Source organism: Vipera ursinii (genome assembly GCF_947247035.1).
Source record: "Vipera ursinii genome assembly, chromosome: Z".
NCBI classification, from domain to species: Eukaryota; Metazoa; Chordata; class Lepidosauria; order Squamata; family Viperidae; genus Vipera; species Vipera ursinii.
In genome coordinates this window covers 89,562,693-89,581,882 of record NC_139517.1, presented here as the reverse complement: position 1 = coordinate 89,581,882, position 19,190 = coordinate 89,562,693, and the positions used below count along the sequence as shown (strand labels likewise).

Here is a 19,190-nt window from a genome sequence, read left to right as displayed (position 1 = left end):
AGAGAGAAGGGATTTAAATTTCAATATTTTTTTAACAAATTGCTTTAAAAAGCTATTAAATCCACTGATCTAACTGGACATATTTTATTCTTGGCCTATAAAACAATTTTGTCGAAAAGAGAGGAAAAATTTATTAGTAGGCTTTTTTAGTTCAAACAGGAAGATAAACCCATATATGCTGCCTTTAGTTTTTTGATTCCATAGACTAGAATGATTTAAAGGGTTATTTTCACTATCTATGCTTTTCCCAACAAAGGGACTGTGCCTACACATATATGCAAAGATAGTTGGGCCAAAGCAGCTTCCGAAGCAGTTGCATAACCCTGGAAAAAAAGCTGGATGCTTTAATGATTGAAAAAAGGAATCTTATCTATTCCAAAGTACTTCTATCAAATGGTTTCCACATTTTTCATATGTGTGTATGCTACTTTAAGGTACAGCTACAGTATGTTTGCATTCACATACACTTTGAAAAATCTTTTGAAGATTTTTTTTTAAATGCAGCATTTTGGATTCAAATCTCCAAAACATATGTTGAAGGAAAAATCTTCTTCATGGTTCAGTCCAAGCCGGGGATAAACAACATGGCAACTGCTTTAGAAACAAGGTTGCAGTTTATTGAAGACGAGATCCAAACAGAAAGATGGTTCTGGAAGAAAAGAGAAAAAGGGCTGAGCACATTTAGGGAGTGGGTTTTTATACCATCTTGAGCCTTTTGTTTGGAGTTGTTTCCTGTTCCTGTTTGATGCTATTTTCTGTGTTGTGTATTCTGACCTGAGTCTAGGTGTGCCCTTTGGCATCTGTGGGTTAATCTTATTATGTCCTGTCTTAGACTTTGGATGTGGCATGTAGATTTTAGGTGTCTTTGTCTTTTGAATTTTCTAGCTTCAACCTTCCTGGATTTACATCTGCATTTCTATAGAGCTGGTTTCTGCTTGGGGGAGGGAGACCTGGGGCTATTAACAAAAACTGGGCATGCTTTTCTGCCTCTTTAAGATCCTTTGAGGAAATATATTTTTCTGTCCTTTTAATATTTCCCACAATCCTCTTTTGTGCCATAATAGTGTGGATGACACACTTTTACTGGCACAAGATTAAAAGTGATCTGATCAGGGAGACTTGGTAAGCAAGCTTTAAACTGTTAAGTGAAAAGGAAGAAGAAGAAGACACTAATAGAGGCAAGCAGAAAAAGATCCCTGCAGTGGCTCCCAAAAGGGGAGCTTCAACTCATAAAGTTCTAAAAATCAAGGCAAAAAATTTGTTAGGTGAAAAAGAAATTTATAGTTTCCAATAATCTGTGCCAATTATTTTCAAATTTTGGATGTCACTTTGAGCTTCCAGTCAGGTTTGCACATTCCTTCCAAAATTCTTCATAGCCATGGTCTGTCTCAGTACATAACCAATGGCTGCCCATTTTCAAGAGTTGTTTCCTCCTTAGCTCTTAGTTCAGTGCATCTGGGTTTGTAATGTCCAATTGAGGTTAGCCAGTATGCAAGCCAGGCTATTAAATTTTTTCTTAAATTGCACATAGTGAGCCCTAGGACTCCCAGTCTGAGTCCACCAGTGCAAGATATTCAGGGCTTAGGTTGGAGATCTCTTTCCTGCTACTTCCTCAGTAAGGGCACATGAATTGCAAATTCATTGCTGGTTCCCTCCCCCTTGGAATTTGCAGCAAGTTGCACATGCAAAGCTTTGGAGTCACAGAGCAAAAACCAGCCTGGGGAACTTTACTGAAGGTAGGTGGAGGGGAAAGACTCAGTGTGATTATGAATGGTGTGTGTGCGTGTATGTGCAGGTGCTTCTACAAAACAGGCAATACAAACATTCTGGATAAATTTTCCTCCCACCAGACAGAAATCCAAGGTGTTTAGGACTTGCTGTGCCAACTATTCCCAAATGCCATCTCTCCATAAGTACATTCAACTGGCTTATTACAATACAAATGGGCCAAGAAAGAAATTCCTAATTTTCTTCTGAGGCTTCACGTGGAGACCAATGGCTCCAGGATTCCTTCCTTCCTTTGCAGCTTTCACAGGCATCTGGGGGAATGGTAGGACGTGGGAAGATCTGTTCCACTCAGGTTGCTTGGTGGCTTTTTAGTGGATGGCTGGACTCAAAACTCAGTTCCATGGCTTAAATGGATGGAGGCAGCATCTGGGTCAGTGTGCTTCCAAAGGTTTCTGGGGGTCATCTATGCAGGGCTGAAAGACATGACAGCAAGATCTCCTCCCCCCTTTCTGGGTGGACTATCCCAGGAGAGGCAGACAAAGGCATGGAGAACAGAAAAGGAGAAGTAGAACTGTGGGGCGGGGGTTAGCTTGAAGACAGAGTTTGGAAAGGCATTAATACTGCAGTTAATACTACTGTGGTTAAAGAAACGGATAGGCAGACAAAATGAGGAAATCACAGATGAGGACAAAAGAAACTTGGATTCTGGTAAGAGAACATAAATGAAAGGGCTCATTTCTGAAATTGAACATTTGCAACATATTAGGACTTAAGGACTTGCAACTTGAAAAATACTGGGCAGCTTGAGAATGCTGAAAGCTCCAAATAATTATAAAAGCCTAATATTTTAAGGTGTGCAATTTGCCATGGGCAGGAGAATCTACCTTTAACATTTATTCTAAAATAGACCACATTTTAGAGATTGAAAAATGCTTATACATTCCAGGATTAGCTTCATAGTAGTTTCACCAATTAGTGATAGGATAAGAAAAGTAACTTAAGAAGATTACTTCTCCACACAAGCAAATTTGAGCTTCACGAGGCTCTTGTAGCTAGACACACCTCATGTTTCAGGAAAAGGACAGATAAAACTCATTTATAGCACTTACAGTAAATGCAAGAGTGAAACTTTTCCAGCAGATGAACTTAAAACATTCCCTCCTGGTAACTTTGGGCTGCTCTTATGACTACAGAGAGAGAAAGGAAGAAGAAAGAAAAACAAACGAACAAACACATTTTTCTTCACTCTGTTTGTTGGCCGGACAAACAGTGAGGGTATTTTCTTTTTGATGGCTTATTTTAAGCAGAATTTTAAAATTCTTTTCTCTTTGGATAAGAGACAGTCAGTCAATTTACCTCATACACAAAGACTTTGACACACATATATACACAAGGACAAGGAAAAACGAACAGAAACAGAAGTCTTAGTTTTACACATCCTGGTCATTCCCACCATAAATCTCAGTTAACTCAGAGAAGGCACAAATCTTAAACATACCACGTGGTTGCAGAGGGAGAGAGGAGAGAGAGAGAGAGAATCATTATTTCTTATTTTCTCTTTAAGTACCTTTATTTAGCCAAATTGGTTTCCCAGCAAAGCCCTGAGCAAAACCCATTCTTCACAAATTTCTCTTGCTCACTTCCTTTTTCATACCATCCAGGATGGGTACTCGCCTCTTGTCCCACACCTCGAGCAAATCTCCAATAGGTGACCTAATTCCCACCCTTGAACTACAGCTAACCATGTTCCCCTTCTGATGTGGGTTTCAATCGGCTCAGTGAGGTCTCTAGCGGCACTGCCCAGCCACTCTCAGTGACACTATCCCTGCCGCCCCACCTGTCAGTTTTTGGGCACTAAAAAAAATTCTTTGCAGACCAAAAAGGGGTCTGGGGAGGACCAACTGCAACAGGTACATGGCCTGCCTTCAGTTTTCAGACTCAAGAGGAGTCTGGGAGGACCTGTGCTTTGTGCACTAGTATGAGCCCCTCCTACAGGTGGGCTTTGCTTACAGGCCTTACCAGCTGATTGCCCAAATCCAATTCTCTCATTCACTCATTCCATTTTCACACAGTCTCTCCCTTTTCCCTAACAAAAGGTCCTGCACTCTGGCCAAACCCCCATGCTTTCCAGGGTCTGCCACTTGAACAGATCGTTTCTGCAGTTAGGAAAGGCCAGAGGGAGCAAAATCCAACACACACAGACATTCACACATTTCCTTTGGTCCCCTGGGCTTTAAAGTTAAAATTTAGAGGTACTCACCTTCACCTGCTTTCCAAAGCAGCCCTTGAACTCAAACTCAAAACTCCCTTTACTAATCCTGGCTCCAAATGGGCATGGCCTGGGAAACCCATCCACAGACACAAGGGGTCTGCTGCCAGCAAAATGGAGCTTACCAGTCTTAGTCCATTTGAGTAGTTAGCTTGGAGTTCCATCTGGGGTGCCAAATTGTTGAAGGAAAAGTCTTCTTCATAGTTCAGTCCAAGCCAGGGATAAACAACATGGTGACTGCTTTAGAAAGAAGGTTGCAGTTTATTGAAGAGGAGAGCTAGACAGAAATATGGCTCTGGAAGAAAAGAGCTGAGCACATGTAGGGAGTGGGTTTTTATACCCTCTTGAGCCTTTTGTTTGGAGTTGTTTCCTGTTCCTGTTTGATGCTATTTTCTGTGTTGTGTATTCTGACCTGAGTCTGGGTGTGCCCTTTGGCATCTGTGGGTTAATCTTATTATGTCCTTAGACTTGAAGAGGAGAGCTAGACAGAAAGATGGCTCTGGAAGAAAAGAGCTGAGCACATGTAGGGAGTGGGTTTTTATACTCTCTTGAGCCTTTTGTTTGGAGTTGTTTCCTGTTCCTCTCTCCTCTTAGACTTTGGATGTGGCATGTAGATTTTAGGTGTCTTTGTCTTTTGAATCTTCTAGCTTCATCCTTCCTGGATTTACATCTGCATTTCTATAGAGCTGGTTTCTGCTTGGGGGAGGGAGACCTGGGGCTATTAAGAAAAACTGGGCATGCTTTTCTGCCTCTTTAAGATCCTTTGAGGAAATATATTTTTCTGTCCTTTTAATATTTCCTTCTCTGGGAGGCTGACTTCTCTCTCTCACACACATGCATACACACACACACACACACACACACACACACACACACACACACAGATTGCAGTTAATTTCAATATTTCTAATACATGTGATCTGACTAAATTATAGCTATAAGTATGTGTATATAAGTGTAACTGATGTTCCATAAAATATATAATGTAGTGTTAATGTTAATATTGCTTTCATATTTTATTGTTTTATATTGCCATTTTTATTTTGTGAGCTTCCTAGAGTTGCCTAATGGATGGATAGCATATAAATTTAATAAATAATAATAAATCAGTAGAAACATCAGAATCTTTGTGCAAAGTTTGATGGCACAATGAAAGACACAATTGCTAGTCAATGGTGATAGACTAGAAGAGATTAATATCAAGGCAAGAATCTTTCAAAGTGACTCATTATCACCACTACTGTTTGTCATTGTACTGATTCCTTTCTCAGCAATACTGAACAAGTAGGCCATCAAACAACAATATCTGTCAGATTATCTCATCTCCTTTTAATGAACAATCTGAAGCTATATGAAAACATCATCTGAAATAGAATTGCTGCTCAACCCTGTCTGTTTATACAGCCAAGATATTACAATGGAATTTGGACTGGACAAATGTGTTACCCTCACTAACAACAGAAGAAAAATAGCGAAAATTGGCAGAATCAAGATAGGGCTGGAAGGGATTGGAGGTCTTTTAATCCATCCTTCTGTCCAAGGCAGGAGTCCTTGTACCATCCTGGACAAATAGTTGTCCATTTTTTTCTTGAAAACATCCAGTGATGGAACAGCCACCACTCTGAAAGGCAAGCTGTTCCACTGATTAATCATCTTACTGTCAGGAAATTCCTCCATATTTCCTGGCTGAATCTCTGACAAAACTTCTACTCATTGCTTCTTGTCCTGCCCTCAGGAGCTGGGGAGAATATATCAACATCCTCTTCCCTGTGACAGCCCTTCAGATACTGGAAAACTGCTATCATGTCTCCCCTGAGTCTTCTCTTCATTAGCCTAAATATACGTAGTTCCCTTAGCTGTTCATTGTATGATTTAGCCTCCACACCCCTTATCTCTTGGCCTCAGTGTCTTTTTAAAATTGTGGTGACCAGAACTGGACAGAGTATTCCAAATGTGGCCTCACTAGTGTAGTACAGATTATCACTTCCCATGATATTGATGCTATCTCTCTGTTGATGCAGCCTAGAACTGCTTTGGCTTTTTTGGCAGCTGCAGCACACTGCTGACTTATAATTAAGTGGTGATCCACTGGGAAATATAGATCCCTCTCACACTTACTATTATTGAGCCAGGTACTTTTATTTTATACTTATGCATTTGTTTTTCCTTACTAAGTGCAGGACCTTACTTTTCTCACCGAATTGTATTTTGTTGGATAGGGCCAATGCTCAAGTCTATCAAGATTCATCTGAATCTTGAGTGCCTTTCAAAATGTTGGCAATTCCCCCCAGCATGGTGTTGTTTACAAATCTGTTGACCTCTTTTTCTATCCTTTCTTCTAGATCATTTATGAAGATGTAGAAGAGCCCCAGACCCAAGATAGAATCTTGAGATACTTCACTGCATGCTTCCCTCCACATAGATGTAGCTCTATTGAGGATTATATGTTGTGCAGTTGGTTAACCAACTGCAAATCCATGCTTATTCCACGTTATTCTATCTTACCAAAATGTAGGCTGTGGTCTACTTTATCAAATGCCTTACTGAAGTCCAAGTATACTATATCCACAATATTTCTCTGACCCAGTAATTTAGTCACTTCATCAAACAAAGCAATAAGGTTTTTCTGAAATGATCTTTTTATTAACAAAGCCATGCTTGCTTCCAGTAATTGCCTTGCTCATTTCTAGATGCTTGCAAATCCAATGCTTATCTTTTCCAGGATTTTCCCAGGTATTGATGTCAAACTGATTGGTCTGTAGTTTTCTGGATCCACTCCCCTCCCCTTTTGAATATTGGGACCACACCAGCTCTTTTCCAGTTTCCTGGCAATTCCTTCTTGCTCCAGAAGGTATGAAAGCTTTCATTCATTCAGTGGTGCCAAGATCACAACTGCCGGCTCCTTCAGTCCCCTGGGATGCCCTATGAAATAACATCAAGAGCAGACCAGGCCCATGGCATTGGCAGTAGATGGTGTTGCGGTAGCACTGTCAGGGAGTTGGAGCCGAGTAGTGGGAATTGGGGTGGCAGCAGCAGCCCTCTACAAGAGTCCCAGTTTCTCATGTGGCCCATAGGGAAAATTAATTGCCCACACTTGTTCAAGAGTCTGGATCAAGACGATCACTACAAACGTGGGCATTCTTTAAGCTCACAACATCAAACATACTGAAGTCAATAAAAAAGTTAGAAGTGAATACAAGACCAGAGTGAAGTCAAGATTTCAAGGGAGAAAATACCATCAAGGAAATTAACATCAAGGCAATTCCAATCATTATACACATAGCTCAAATATTGGACTGAACTCAAACAGAATTAAAAGTCCTACATAGGAAGACCCAAAAAATAACAATATTCAAATGTGCCCTTCATCCATGTGGACAGACTCTATTTGCCAAGAAGGATAGATGAGTATGGAATGTTGCAAGTACTAGAAATTTGGAGAACAAAAAAAAAGCACTGGAAAAATATCTGAAGGACAGTAAAAAAAGATGCATTGAAACTAGTACACCATGGAGACTTATGGTTCTGGAGAGACCAAACTGGTCTACAAAACAAACCCAACACCAAATGAAGAACAGGATACATGGCAAGGCAAACTACATTATTATATGGCCAGTACATTAAAAAAGCAGGCAAAGCAGATAACAAGACTTGGTAATGGCTAACTGGAAAATTAAGAAAAGAGACAGGGGGGCTAATTCTAGCTACACAAGAACAAACTTTAGAACAAGCATATATGAAGCCAAAATCAAGAAGACCACGGCAGACAGCAAATGCCACAAAGAAGAAATAACATTTGCCTACAAGCAAGAAATAGTGGACCATAATTAATAGAAAATGAAGAAGCTAAAGCATTCTGGGACTTTAGAATTCAAACAGACAAGCATCTACCACATAATACCTCAGGCTTAACCATTGTCAATAAAGCAAAAAAAAAAAAGGCAATACTTGGGAGACATCAGAATAGAAGAAAAAGAACTGGAGAAGATAACAAAATAGAGACCTGTAAATAGAAGTAGAACGACTATAGCAAAATGAATATTGTGACCAAATATGTAGAACAACTATTGAATAAATAAAAGACATGCAGTACTGACTTAATTTTATTTCATATTATTTCCTTTTAAAATAAAGGTAAGCTAAGGTTGTTAAAAACCATCCACAAGCAATGTGTGATACTTACTGGAGAGCAATTTAGCAGTTAACCTTTTTTGTTGTGGCTGATACGTTAACGATTTATTAATGAGCAAAAGCACAATAATGAGCATGCTCTCTAAATTCAAACACTGCCCATTAGTGGTATAGTTGGTACAAAAAGAAAGGAATAAAAGGTATGTGACCACTTGCCAATAGTTTGACTCTAATTACTTGCTCAGAACAGAAGAAACTTTATACACAAATGGATGAACCCTTGGGGATTTTTTTGATCACTACAAGTGGAATATTTCCAGCAAGAAAAAAAAAGGTTTCCTCCTCCCAAAACCTAATTCTAAAAGCAGAAATGAATCAGGACAGACTATTCCTAGGCTATTGTAAGTTGACAGGCTATTTCTGGATAATCAGATCCAGCAAAATCAGGCAGTCTCTACAGGGCCTCATTAAAAGCAAAAATGTTCCTTTTTTGTTTATCATACAACATATAAATATACTAGAGAGCAAGAGACCTAATCTCTGAACCACTGACACTCTGAACAAAGGTATTGATAGGGACTGCTAAGCTTGTAAGACGCCCTGAGTCTTCGGAGAAGGGCGGGATATAAATGGAATTAAAGTAAAAAAATAAAATAACAAATAAAATAAATATATGTAGCTCATGGTTGAATTGTTGGATTCTGTGTTCTCTGACCTTGCTTTTCTGCAGATGTTTCTTATCAGGCTACATAATATCATTACTGCACGGGAGAGTAAAGTTTGTATTTAGTAACTTGCTTTCCAATCTTGGATAAGGTGTGATTTCTTTTATAGTCCTTGATGAGGGTAGTTCCTGTGGAGATATGCCCTGAGGTGTTTGTGTGCTTCTTAGACTTTAGATTGTGTTTTTAAATATAAGGAATTAAAGAAACAGGAACCTTTATAAGCACTCTTTAACAGACAGATAAGACACATATATTCCATTTAATATTTCTACTTTTGTCCTATGGTCAGCAGATCTAACACGACATAGCCTCTATGCTGGAAAATATTGTAGTCAATGTACTTATGGGAAATCTTATTACAAAGTTCCAATTAAATTGAAATAGACTAATATATATGATTGTACATTATGAAGTAATTATAACATTATGTAATATAAATAATTCTTTATAATTTAAAGGACTGCTGCCATTGTCTCAATGCCATAGAAAAAGAAACACAGGACAACCAAGGAAATAATTTTATTGGACCCAAATGTGTGAGAACTCAGGCTGGATATTCAGAAGTTGTTTAGCAGTTCATAATGTCTTCTCAACTATGCCAAGCCTGCAGATTTTTCAGACAAAAAAGATACTTAGCCATGAAGAACTAGATTATGTTACAGATAAGCCATACCAGCAAAGTTTCAAGTTACTAAAAAATCTTCCATGACTTAGAAAGTAAACAGTGCTTTGACTAGCTTCAAGTTTTATTTCTTAATCCATTTATCACAGGAAAAAATAAGTGTTTATTAATTTGGGGTTCAAACTTATGTATGTATATTTTTATGTAAGTGCCATTGAATATGTAAGATTTCTGTATGCTGTATAAAAGGCATAGGGTGGAGTAGAGATTTTGCTAAATCTTAAAACTAAATATTACGTGGTACTTAAGAATAATTTTTCACTTATAAAGGTGGAACAAAATGGGTCTGCACCACTCTGTCCACTATTTCCAATATGTTTATTAAGAATTTTGTTTTGCTTAAAGGATGGCAATATGACAACTGTGGAGGGATGGGTAGGATTTTTACTGTTCATGTAAAATGCCATGGTAAGTGTGTGTGTGGGAATACTGACAGATTAGAGTCAAATCAGAATGCTGCTTATTATGGACTTACCACTGGCAATTACAGCCTTTCTGGAATTGGAAAAATTTGGCTGTGAAGAGAGATTAGTATTCACTTCGCAATGTGGTTTGAGATGTATGGGACCAACTTCCTTCAGCTCTAAGAATTCTTCACCAAGCAACATAATTAAAATCTAGGGGGAAAAATTGATTCCAGGTACAGACAACATATATTTTATACAAAGAAAATCAGCAGTGCTATTACATCACCACCACTATAAACCTAAATAACATTATTACAGAAGCAGATCCCTCTATATTTTTACCTAATGAAAATACATATTGCATACTTATCTGAGCAACAAACATGGAACACAAAATGTATCTGAGGAATCAAAAGATTTAGATCCCTTGACTTTGTGACTAGAAGTGTGAATTTGATTTAAAATTAGTAGGGAACTTAACTAGCCTGGAACACTAAGATGCAATTAGTTTTTTTCATTCTTAATAAAGATATGTTCTACAAGCTGGCTGTACAGACTTTATGAGCAAATAAAACATTATACTCAGCAAAAGATACTGATTCCAGTATCTTTTGAGCTTCATGACACCAACTAGCAAGACAGAATGGTATTCTGAAGAGCACTTTTTCAGAAATCACATTACAGTACTCACTTATGAAGCAGGAATGATCATTCTTGAGAATTATAACATTTTAATGAATATTCTCTCTCTCCTTTTAAAACTGCTAGTCAGTATATAACCAGAGGTAGGCAACCTTGGCTCTTTTATGACTCGTGGACTTCAACTCCCAGAATTCGTGAGCCAGCCATGCTGGCTCAGGAATTCTGGGAGTTGAAGTTCACGAGTCATAAAAGAGCGAAGGTTGCCTGCCCCTGCTATATACATTCAGATTTTGCATAAAGTACATATATTTAAAGAGTTTTTCCGAAGAACATAGCAAAAGTGGAGCAACGACTCCCCAAGCCACTTTTTCTTACAAATATTTACATGTATCTATAAAACCATCGGATGGATTGGATGCCTTTCACGGTTTTATGGAAGCTCTAATACTGTACCAAAGCGTCCTTTGGACTAGAGACCCACCAATTCCGGCACGAGGCAGCATAGGGCTGATAATTTGGGAAGGAATACGCCGTCCCCAAATCGGTGTTACCCACGTGCAGAAACTTCAACTCCCAGAATCCCAGGCAGCGGTAACAAAAGACGCCCTAAATTCTCTGATTTAAAGTGGATAGTTTTGGCATAAATTCAGGAGAATACGCTTCCTAAATAGCTTTCTTCCAAGGCGCAGATTGGCTTAAAAAGGTCCTGGGCATTTCTATCTCTTTCCTATTCCTCCGGTTCCCAAGGGGGCAAACGAAATGAAAGAAGCAGAGTGGTGAGAAAAGAGCGGGCAGAGGGAGGATGGTGGCTCAGCCGTTTTTTAAAAATCAATACATAAAGCGATAAATATTGAACTCGAGGGGCCAGAAACCGGTGGAAGTGAGGATGCGCCAGGGCGGCCCCCATGCTTTAGGCCCCACCACTTTCGCCAGCCCGGGCTCCCCCACCAGGCCTTTTTCCTCGGCTCACCTTGCATAGCGCAACCGCGGACGGTGACGAAATCCCGGCAACCCCGCCTCTTGCCGGCGGTCACGTGGATGCAAAGTCCTTATCCACGCCTGGATTCGGTCAGCTGTTGCTGCATTTGTCGGCTTTGTGGTGGCGCGCGAGGAGCTCGAGACTCGTGCTGGTTGCTGCTTTTTGCCCATCTCCTCGCTACTGCGGAGCCGCGGTAGTCCGGTAAGTAATTTGAGGTTGGAAAGAGAGGAAGAGCGAAGATACAACAGAAGGTACCTGGGAGGCTACAACGGAAACGTGGTGGAATCGCCTTTCCTACAAGCGAGATTGCCCTTGCTGTAGGATGGCACGACAATTAGATTCCTGTAGTGCAGCTGTCTTCCGAATGGGATAGACTTCAAGCCCCATTATCCCCAGACAGCGCTGGGTGGGTATTGTGAAATCCCAAACCTTTCCAGGAAGGCAACCGCTTTAGAGAGAGGAAACTGCTATCCTTGATCGCCAGTCTCTGAATGGGTAGAGACCCTTCACTCTTCCTTCCTCGCATGAAGTAATTTTTTCGATGTTTTAAAATTTGATTTAATTCCGCCGCCTCACTCTGATTGCGCTTTGATAATGATTTGGCATCACCAAAGTGGTTTAGAAGAGGAATTTCCATTCCATCGTTACCTTTGCCTCCCTGAAAGATTCGCTCCGAAAGTGCGGCGCATAGAATGCTTATCAAATAAGCACTGGAATCCGAACTGGTCTAAAATTAAATTTTGTACTATAGTTTTATTTCCTGGTGGCTGATGCTTATGCACAGGGTGAAAAGATTAGTCAAAGAAAATAATGATAATAATAACAGGGAACAGTATGATTTCCTCTGCTCCTCTTGTCGGCATGTGTTTGGAAAGACGTCACTATGATTCATTCCTCCTATATTATTACAGTATTGACTTCAAGATATAAAGAAGCAAATTTATTAGAGCAGGGGTAGACCTTGCCCTCCCCTCCCAAAATTCACATTCATGAAAAACATACTGAAAATTATACAAAAGTGCTATCCTGGGAGTCTGATGCATTTAATTTTTACCGAGTAAGTTTTCCTTCAATGCTCCATGATAGACCACTTCTCCCACTGCTCATATAGATTTTTTGTAAAATATAGGCAGATTAATTCTATGGTGTGATCAAAACTAAAGTGCCTATAGAAAGGAATATCTTTTAAAATGTGTTTCTGTAAAAAGAAGGAAAGGGTAATCTGATAGAATTAAATATACAGATTTAAAACCTATACAGTTGTTAAGAGAGAGATTTTAGCTTTGCAGAACCAGCTTAATTTAATCTTCCTTTTGAGTGAATGGAAATAAGTTTGTACTATTTGGAGATAAAATAACCTTTCACAAAATTTGAACTAAGCAAGGACCAGAAATCAAATCATAAGAAAATTGCTGAAGACAATAGGGTGAGCTGTTTTCTGGAAAGAAAAGTCTATATATTCAAACTTGGAACATGGGTTGCAGAACAGAGCTTAGACTGCTTGTCTTTATCTCTGATTTGCAGTTGTATACCTGAATTTCTGTTGTGAGCCTAAACATGTTCAGTTGATTTTAGAAGGATTTATTTTAAATATAAGGTTTCAAACAAACATGAACATTATTAAGAGAACCCCAAATCCTTACTGAATTCTCCAAAACTCTTCATCATACAAGAGATTTGGATAACTTGTACATTTTTAAAAAACATCTATTTTAAATGTATTTTAAAATAACATTAACATTGCTTCTAATGCTCCAGGATTGTGAAGGATTTTTGTAATTTCTTTTTTCATACTAAACTAATGTATGAAATGGATGGGTACAGTTGTCTTGCTACTTACTCCCCAGTATTGTGTATTTTGTATCAATGCATTCAGTGATTGTGAGAAGAGCTCACCACAATTTATTTGTCCCTTTGTGTCATTGTCAGTTCCTGAGGAGTGCCTGCATTAGTCCCTGCTTTCCTCCCCCCCCCACTAGAATTTGGAAGGGATTTGCCATTGCTTGCTTCTTAGTTTGAGAGAGTGTGAGTGGCCCAACATTACCTCACTGGCACTGTGCCTCAGGCAGGATTAGTATTTATGCTCCCCAATCGCTTAACTGCTACACCAAACATGCTCAGAATTATTTCAGGCAAGCTGGTCAAAGAACTGTATGTGTATAAATTAATATACTTCCTGATATATCTGCGGCTCCATGTATTAAATATGAGAGATACATATTTAATAACGTTTAAAATAGTTAAAGAATTGTTGCTAATGCCATTCAACCACAATCTTATCTTATCTTATCAGCCCTTTGTAGTAGGTGAGAGATTCCTAGAATGCTCTTTTTTGTTGTAGGGTAGACTAACAGAATCTTGAACCTCCTCTTTCAGAGTTTTATCTCTACTCCATCTCAACAAAATGAAGGGGAGGTTATTTTAAGTTTCTTTCTCCCATTTTGCTTTTTCTCAAGATCCAGTAATCTTTTCAGAGATAACCCTGTTAATAGTTTATTTTTTTTCCATCCCCCAAAGTCAGGTCTATATTGATTCACAACAATGGAATTGGGTATTAGGACATTAGATAAAGAAGAAAAGAAGATAAGGCAGCAGAGCAAAAAGTGGGGTCTGTTACCACCCGGTTTGATACCCCAGATTCCCCTAAGGTGGAACCATGGATTTTAGCCTGGCATTTAGGGAGAAGCTTAAGAGCATTGTAGGTGCCTTAAAAATTGCAGAGGTTTAGGATGCCCACTTGATCCATTAAAATACCAGCTGAACCCTCATTCTATGAACTTTCCTTTACTTTTGGAATAAGGCCTTGGCATGGCTGTGCAACATCCGTATGACCATCAAGGCAACCTGTCTTAAAATATGCGATTAGGTTTAATACAGATATTCAGCTGAATGCACCTAGTTTCCTCTTACGCTATGACAGTTTAAGAAAAATTCCACAGACTGGCCAAATTCCATTTGATGCTCTTAGCAATAAACTCAAGTTCTGTTTCTAGATACAAGGGATTTTCCAAAGGTTAAACAAAGCAACTTTAGCATCTTGTGTAACTGAACATTCTATACTGAGGCAGCAGTTTACAAAGGAATATTAATACAGGTGATAAGTAGAATACAGCTTGTTAGTCTTATATGACAGGAGATTCAATTACTTGAGAATAGAATACATTTGGTGGCACTAGACCAGTTTGATTTAATGGTTAAGGAACAAGCTAGAAACCAGGAGACTAAGTTCTAGTACCACTTCAATCACAAAAGCCAGGTGGGTGAGTTTTCGCAGTCACTCTGTAAACCCAACCCATCTCATGTGTTTTGTTGTGTGGAAAATAGGAGGAAGGAGTATTAGATATCAATGAAGGAAAATATTTGTAGCTCAGGGTTGAAATGAGGAGGCCCTTGGTGCTCTCTGAGCTTGCTTGTTGTCTTGCAGACTTTCATCACCCTAACTAGGTAACATCATCAGTGCTAGTAAGGAGTGCTGTTTGCTGTCAGTTTATATTCTGGTGTCTTGCCTGTCTGGGTGGGTGGGGGCGGTCTTAGGGATTCTTTGGTTGGGCTGTTTACTAATGGCTCTGTGGCAGTTTCTTGAATGGGGTGTTCCTTACATGATTGTTGGATTGAAGGTGACCTTGGAGTTAATCTATGCTGATCTGAATGCTGATTACTGGTGGAGAAGTGTTGGAGTCTTTTTCTCTGTTGGGCTGGTGGATTGTCTCTTTGGAATAATCTATAGATGTTATTAGTGCCTATGTGTCTATTGATGGCTGTTTTGTCAGAGTGCCAGGCTTCTAGAAATTCCCTGGCATTTTTGGATTTGGCCTGGTCTATGATTGTCACATTTTCCCAATTGAAACTTTGGTTAAATCTGTCTATATGTTGTGAAATTAAGGAATTTTCATCATGCATTTTGACTGCCAGTTGATGTTCATGGATGAATTCTGCCAGTCTTCTCCCTGTTTGTCATACATGTAGGACAAGACTGGCAAAATGCATCCATGAACACCAACTGACAGTCAGAACACATGATGAATATTGGCTTAGCATGTTGTGGGCATAATATGTCATGTTTATACAGGTAACATGTTCTAATAATTCAGATTTAAGGATTGGGATAATCTGTAAACCAAGCATATCTGTATTATAGGAGAGAATTCAAGGTTGGTGTCCATTTACGGGCATTCTGAGTTTGTAATTGTTAAATATTTTATGGACTTATTCCACCCCTATTTATAAGACAAAAAGACCTCTTATGTTGAGTGTTAATACTTGATTCATATATCATTATGTAATGTACAAAATTTTCATCTTTTGTCATCTTTTCCTTATCAAAAATCAAAACTACATTATTAATGCAACATTTTAGCAGACAGCCAAAATGTCAAAAACAGTTTTCAAGTTTCTGAAATCCCTAGACTAGGCAAATATCTTTGTTTCTCCTGAAAGGCAGACTGAAAGCTCCATGACTTTTGGGGGACTTGAATCCAGAAGTCTTCTGTGCTATTTTCACATTATAATCACTATTTAACATTAGCTCTCCTAGCTCTGAAAAACTGCAATTGCATTTCTCTCCCATTTCAGTCATTGAAATAAATCAGTTCTATTGTTGTTTTAGTGAATTTTTTTGAATGGTTAACTAAGTGAATCAACATTTTCATATTAAATTGTCAAGCTCATCTATATATGCTTTGTTTTGATTAGTTTGTTATTTTCTGAACTTAGGTTTTAAAAAATAAAATGTCCTTTTTATGTTTACATTACTATTTGTTTTGTTCTCAAGATTTCTGTTTAACATGTGACATCATAGATTTTCCTGGATGTTTATCATTTTTCACCTTGAAAATTGGCACAAATCTTAACCATTGGATAGAATATGCTCTATTTGGTTATCCAAATATATGACGTACTTGGTCCCTGTATTTCCTCACTCCCAGAAGGTTCACTGTATTCCCTGATTAATGCCGGTAGTATTTGAATCTGAGAAAGGGCAAGGATAGATAAGCTTCTTCTCAATTCTTTCCAAATCATGCATTATTTTGGCCTCTAAAAACTATGTCAAAGAGGCCCTCATAAAAACAGTGAGAACCCCAGGTTTATTTTAGCTCCCTTTGTCCTATCAATTATTTACATAGGTATAACATTTCAGTCTAGTTGGAGACTGGATTATCTTACTCAGGTGGGCAAGTAGCTTTACAGTGGAGTTAGCCCTGCATGAATGTACGTAATGAGCCAATTTATGGCCCCTTTCAGAAGCTTTGTAAAACTGGCAGGAGATAATGAGGCCATTATAAATATCTGACAGATTGATTCCCCTGAATTATTTGGAATTTAAGTGCTGAAACTACATAGAAATATGGCTAAAATATATTATTATTAAAATATAATATTGCACTTTACAGATTGTTTTTTCACAGTTTTGTAATAGCAGTGTAGTTTTATTCATAATATGTGCAGCCTTAATCCTTTACATTATTGCAATAGTAGATTTGTTATTTTATTTATTTGATTTCAATGCTGTCTAATCCCTCCCCCCGAATGAATGTGAGTTTCATACAGTATTTAAAAGACTACAAATTCAAAAGGGCCATGATTGTCTGGATAAAATTGTATAAGTGATATGGTAATAACAGATCTGAGAATAGACCTAGGTCTTTCTTAAGAGCTTCCTGGAACATTTGGAGAATGGAGTCATTCATATCTCTGGATGGATGCTGTTCCAGAGTGCAGGACGGAGATGAGTCAAGATGGCATAGGAAAGCCATCTGTAGGCCATATGACTCCATCCTACTATCAGGCACCATTTTGGAAGCAGCTGCTTAATTGTAGCTCTCCGCAATTGCTGTTGTTCTCACCATGAAACCATGTGGCCTAGGGATGGAACTGTTCCTGACTACCTGCAGAGATGTTGATGGGTTGAGCAGCCTTGCCTCCTTTTCCAACACAAGTTCTAGGGATCTTCCAAAGGTAAGTGAAAAATGGGGGTAGGGGCAAGAGTGTAGGGTCTAGTAAGATGGGAACAGACCTAAGGCCTTCAGTGACCTAGTGTTTATGTGTGTGGGGGGGGAGGGGGAAACAGGCCCAAGGACTGCAAAGACCCTGAGGGGTAAGAAGAGGAGCCCAGAGTGTCTCAGGAGGTGGCAAGATCTGTGGCAGGTAAGCCTGGGCTAGTGGTATGCATCCCAGAGCCTACCTGATTCCTGAGATACCCTATGCTGTGCTTAATGACCTGTCTGGTTGCTTAAGTAGGAAAAGCTGAAAATTCTGGTTACATTCAGAACAGGTTTCTAAATTGAAGTACGATAAAGAAGAAATATCACATTGCATGAAGTTGACATGTGATCTTTTTGGTTTTGGCTTCTTATGTTTTGCAGACTCAACCACTTTGGTTTGTAAATAGTGTTTGTGGCTTAGCATATGGTGTAATCCCAGATGTCTGGTTGAGATGAGATAAGAACATGCAAGGTCAAGTAGAAAAAAGCTTTTTGAATTGGGTAAAGAGTATAAGTGAAGAGTGTAGCTAAAAAGTTCTACTCAAAATAAGGCATTCATCTCCTGATTTGAATTCCTCGGGGACAAAATCTATACAACATAATTGACAGGTGTCTTCTTTCCTTTAATCATTCTCAGATTTCACCTCTGGCAACTTAGTTAAAATGGGATAGCATCTAAACAACAATATTTTATTATTCCACAAAAAGACAAATGTTCACACTGGATTTGGTATTTTAGTCCATCTACGAGTCCCTACCAAGAACCTGGAATAGGCAGATGTGGACGTGTTAAGGGTATTGTTGCAGTATGTAAGCTGCTCTGAGTAAAGCTGACTTGCAATTCCATCCAAGTGCCTCTTACTATTGGTACAGTTAGTCCTTGACTTACAAGCACAATTGAGCCGAAAATTTCTGTTGCTATTCGAGACATTTGTTAAGTGAGTTTTTTTCCCATTTTACTTTCTTCCCATAGTTGTTTAAGTGAATCCTTGCAGTAGTTAGTAACACGGTTGTTAGGGGAATCTGAATTCCCCATTGACTTTGCTTGTCAAGTCACAAATGGCGATCCCAAGGCACCAGGACAAACCATTGTAAATATCTGAAACATCTGAATTTTGATCACGTGGCTACGGGGATGCTGCAAGGATTGTAAGTGTGAAAAATGTTCATAAGCTACTTTTTCCAGTGCCGTTGTAACGTCAAATGGTCACTAAATCAACTGTTGTAAGTTTATTTAGTGCTGTACTACTATGCTTCCCTTTTCTATTTATATTTCCATTTCTATTCTGTTATCGTCTCCAGTTCTTTCTCTCCTATTCTGCTGTCTCCAGGTACTGCTACATCCACTATCCAGACTTTTTTGGTTTTTCTCATTGACTTTTATTAAGTCTGAGGTAATATGTGGCAGGTGCCTGTCTGTTTGAATTCTGAGGTCCCAGAGCACTTTGGGTTCTTTATTTTCTGTTGCTTTCTCCATTTTATGGTCCTGTCAGTTCTTGCTTTCAGGCAAATGCAGATCTTTCAATGCATTGTTGCTACTTTGTCATGCCACTGTTTGTAGTCAGTCTTTGTGTAGCAGCTAACCAGTTTATTATTACTGTATTAAATTTGTTTGCTGCCCGTTTTGCGGTTTGAGGTGAATCTGA

General features: G+C 38.8%; 1 protein-coding gene across 1 annotated transcript in view; it reads left to right on the top strand.

Moving 5' to 3' along the window:
• Window positions 1–11,438: 11,438 nt before the first annotated feature.
• SNX10 (sorting nexin 10) overlaps window positions 11,439–19,190 on the top strand; it is a 53,567-nt gene continuing 45,815 nt past the window's right edge. The window contains exon 1 of the mRNA XM_083378203.1: window positions 11,439–11,764. The gene's annotated coding sequence lies outside the window, so the exon portion shown is untranslated. The remainder of the gene's footprint in view (window positions 11,765–19,190) is intronic.